At 49.2% G+C, this 4,718-nt stretch overlaps 1 protein-coding gene across 1 annotated transcript in view; it reads left to right on the forward strand.

Moving 5' to 3' along the window:
- The first annotated feature begins 4,246 nt into the window (after positions 1–4,246).
- Positions 4,247–4,718, forward strand: part of Ing5 (inhibitor of growth family member 5) — a 12,871-nt gene continuing 12,399 nt past the window's right edge. Inside the window, exon 1 of the mRNA XM_033764754.1 lies at positions 4,247–4,308. The gene's annotated coding sequence lies outside the window, so the exon portion shown is untranslated. The remainder of the gene's footprint in view (positions 4,309–4,718) is intronic.

The following is a 4,718-nucleotide window of genomic DNA, read 5'->3' on the forward strand; positions in this document are numbered from 1 at the left end:
CTCCAGGAGTTGGCAGTGAATTTTCTCCCCAATATCTTCCATTTTTCCCCTGTGGAAGCTTTTGGTGTTTACGGAAACTTTCACGTCGGTTCTTCAACCCCATGGCATCCTCATCTCCTAGCAGTGACCCCTCTGACGCAGAGGACTGCAATTTCGAAAATAAATCCACACTGAAGCTCCCTGGGGACTGTCTTCCCTGTGAAGAGCTCTCATCCTGTGAGGACATCATCCTTCTTGAAGATACGACTCCCACTGTGTGTTCTTCAGGTGACCTCATCTGTCCTGTCCAAGGCAGGTGGGGGCCTGAAGGGAAAAAGAGATGGCCCGACCTACAACAGCTACTTCTGGATGACATACTGGGTATCTCTGTGGCCTGGGCTGACAACAATGGCTTTGAAGAATCAACTGCTCATGAAAATCAATGTAGAGGCAAGGAGTGCCCCAAGGACAAAACAAAACGTACCAAAGGAAAACTGGATGGTCCTGTGAAACTGCTGAATACATTTTGGAGTTTTGATTTAAATGATAAAGAAATCCAAAAGGATGAAGAAATTCACAATCACGAAAAACTTCAGAGAAACAAGAAAGAAGAGGACTGCAATTTCCTTGAACTTGCTATGGTCGAAGACCCTGCCCAGCTCAGTCATCAGGAACACGAGGTGTGTCTAGACTCACCCGTGTGCAAACCATCAGGAAACACAAATGCCAGCCCATTCCCAGAGCTGCCTGCGACACCAAAGGGACAGGAACATGCTGAGAGGGCAGGTGAGGCAAGCAGCAGCCACAAGTCAGGTACCACAGAGCCCTCCACCTACCTCTCAGCACACCTGGAGGACGACGCCCCCAGACGACTGAACACCACATTGGCTCATGGGGCGGGCCTTCTGCTGGCTGCACCAGAGTCGTTTCTATGAGATGCAGGAGACGGGGCCCTGAGCAGGCCACCAAGCGCTGCCCTCAGCGGACTCCACACAGAAATCCATGCCTTAGAGGCAAAACGGTCCATCCTGATGGACCCCCCTGAGCAGTTGGGACCCCACATTGCCACATTTTCATGCTACGTGCTACCCCATCATGAAAAATATGAAGATTAGTTCTTAGTAAAGCATATGTTTTTTTTTTGTTTTTTGTTTTTAAAAAGGTTTGCCATCACTGGTCTACAGCAGGGTTGCACTGGCTTTGTCTGCCCAGCTGGACTCCACCCCTAGCCATCCTTGAAACTAGAGGTGGCCAGGCCGCTAAGTTACCAGTGATGCATGGGGAGCCCCTCAGACAGCAGAGCATGGCTGCTCCCTTACTGTTCCCACTGGGGATGGGACACAGAAAGATACAATCTGTCTTTTCTAAGCCTGGGTTTTAGCCCTAGCTCCCCCAAAACATGGGTTCTCAATTGGGGGTGACCTTTGGTGATGTGTGGGGACATTTTCATTGTCTTGACTCAAGGGGGAGTGCTAGCCTCACCTACTGGGTGCTGCTGGACTGCCACACAAAGCACAGATGACACCCCCATGGCAGAGTCACTGGGCCTGACATTCAGTTTGAACCAGCAATGCTATTTCTAATAATCCTAATTAATCCTAGACAGCTAATGGGACAGTGTGGAGGCTAAACTTCCCACTGCACCATGGGACTACTTCCTCTCCTCTTAAATCTGGGTTGGCCCCAGTAACGGGGGTGAGGGGTGGGGTGGTGGTGGTGGTGGTGTAAAATGTCCTCAAGGGATGACTTGAGACTCCCACATCAAGGAAGCTCCCAGGTCCCAGCCAACCTGCCTGGAGTTCTCTTCTGACTGAGCCCCATGTGCAATCACTGCCAGCTGGGGCTGTGTGCTGGGGATGCACAGGTGGGCAGGTTGGGCCCTGGCAGCTGCTCTATGTGGGCCTGTCACATGGGACAGAAGAACCACACACTCAACCCCTGCTGAAATCCCTCCCTCAGAAATCTGAGGATGGAAAATGGTCCTTTTAAACCTCGAAGTTTCCATAAATAGTTACCTGGAGTGGGCAGATCCAGCCAGCCATGCACATAAACAGGGTGCTCACAGTGGCTGGCACTAATTATGTGAGTGAAAAACTGGAGGAGCTGGGGTGTAGCTCAATGGTGGATCACTTGCTTAGCATGTGTGAAGCCCACTGTTCAATGCCCAGAACCTCAAATAATGAAACAAAACTCTGGACTGAGAATTCCTGAGAAAACGGCTCCACACAGTAGAACTATCTCTGAAGGTGATCACGGTAGAGCACACCTATAATCATCACTACTCCAGAAGGCTGAAGTAGGAGGATCACAAGTTTGAGCTTGGGCAACTTAGATTCTGTTTCAAAAAAAAAAAAAAAAAAGCAGAGGATGCAGCTCAGTGGTAGAGTGCCCTTGGGTTCAGGCCCCAGTATAAAACAAGGAAAAAAATGTAAGGAGTAGAAAAATGGGCAGCTGAACTCAACAATCAGAAAGTGAACCTAATTAAAAAATGGACAAAAATTTGAAATAAAAAATTTAAATGATAGACACCTCACCAAAGAAGCTATTCAGATGCTAAATAAACATGGGATGAAGGGGTGAAGGGGTGAAGCAAAGATTTTTAAGGTGGTCAAACTATTCTGTAAGATGCTATAATGAGCCTAGTGTGGTGGCACACGATTGTAACCCCAACACGCCAGAGGCGGAGGCAGGAGGTTCCCAGAGCGCAAGGCCAGCCTGAACTACAAGAAACCCTGTCTCAAAATGAAACAAAAACCAAACCAAACCAAAAAAAGATACTGTAATGTGGAACACCTGACATGCACTGTCCAGACCCTAGTAACAAAATCACACCACACACAATGAACCCTAATGTAAACTAAAGCCTTTGATAGTAATACATCAGTATTATTTCATCAATTGTGATGTTACCACTGAAATGTAAATTACTTTTATTTTAAAAATTCTTTTGCAGCACTGGGGTCACACCCAGGGCTCTGCACAAGCCAGGCAAGATCTCTATCACTAAGCTATATACTCAGCTCTCCTAACACAGGATCTCACTAAATTGTTCAGGCTGCCCTTTAACTTGTGACCTTCCTGTCTCAGCCTCTCAGGTAGCTGGGATTACAGGTGTGCACCACCAGGCCCAACACAAAATTTGTGTAACAAAGAAAATGTGTGTGTGTGTAGAGATGGCAAGGAGATACATAGTTTCTGTTCAAATTTTCATCAAATCCCCAGATTGCTTGACAAAAATTTATTAATAATAAATAGTAGTCACTTAAACAAAAAGCGGATAGTATGCAGTCTTGTCTTGGCTTTTTCATTAAGCATGAGATGGGTCCAGGAATATGTACCCGAACTGCTAACGCCTAAACATAAAGGTGTACAAGACTCATGACCTCGCATCCTGAGAGGGGAGAAAACTTTTTAAATTTCTTTTTTTGTTTTGAGACAGGGTCTTACTGTATAGTTCAGGTTGGCCTTGAACTCACAAATAGTCCAGGCTGGCCTTGAGCTTGCAGTGATCCTCCTGTCTCAGTCTCCTGAGTGCTGGGATTACAAATGTGTGCTGGGCTTTAAGTTTTTATATGGTTTATTGTCGAGAATAATAATCAGACAATGGTGGTGCACGCCAGTAATTCCAGCGCTCTGGGAGGCTGAGGCAGGAATATCTCAAGTTACAGCCCAGCCTGGGTAACTTAGCAAGACTGTGTCTCAAACAAACAAACAAACAAAAACGAGGGGGGCAGGCTGGGGAGGTAGCTTAGTGCAAAGGCTCTTCGTTCCATCCACAGTACTGCAACAAATAAAAAAACAATACATACTTACTTATATTTTTCAGTATTTGACTAAGGTTTGGGAGGAGGGGTCAATGCCAGGAAACATAAAATACATTTTATTTTATTTTCGGTTGGAGATCAAACCCAGGGATTCGTTGTACCACTGAACCACACTCCCAACCCTTTTAAAAATGCATTTTTCTTGCGGTGGTGGGGATCGAAAAAAATGCATTTCAATCATCGAAGTCCTGCTTTTTTGGACAGGTTGTGCAACTTGCACGACAGAGGGCAAGGGTGTGGGTGGCATGTGGGCTCTACTACCCTGATGCCTTCCATCTAGGGGGTGCAGGTACTCGCAGGACTTCCTGTACCCCAGAGCACACGCGGTCAACCAGGAGCGACAGCCGCCTACACCCCGCCCAGGAAGCTCGCCAGACTCTTCCTCAATTTCAGCAGGGGTCGGAGGGCGAAGCGTCAGGACTATGGCCACGATAATCTCGAGAGGCTCTAGGTAGACGGAACGCTCTCACCGTTCCACCTGGACGCGTGTGAATACTCCTCCCGGGTGGGTTTGCAGGCGTGTTAGCGTGCACTTCTGTGCAGCTGGTGCACCGAATTGCAGAGGCAAACTGTGGGCGCCCCCTCGCGGGCAGACCGCGGCAAAGCGGCGTCCCAGAGCTCATGGCCGCCGGGAGGGGCTTCGACGCTGTGTGGAGTCTGGGGACCAGACTGCAGCGCGTCCCGGCCAGGCTGACACCTACCGGGCTCGGGCAGAGGAGCGGGCGCCGGGATACGTGCAGGTGTCGGGCGTAGGCAGAGCACCAGAACAGCACCGCCGCCAAAGGCCGAACACACCTAGGGTACTCGCGGAGCCCCCTCCACGCTCAGCGGAAGTGGGGGGGCGGTTCCGCCTCGCCCCCGCCCCCCGAGACGGGCCAATCAGCGCGCTCGGCTCATGAATAGTGAGCACCGCCC

This window comes from Fukomys damarensis, unplaced genomic scaffold (assembly GCF_012274545.1).
Source record: "Fukomys damarensis isolate Sample0158 unplaced genomic scaffold, DMR_v1.0_HiC HiC_scaffold_16, whole genome shotgun sequence".
NCBI lineage: Eukaryota > Metazoa > Chordata > Mammalia > Rodentia > Bathyergidae > Fukomys > Fukomys damarensis.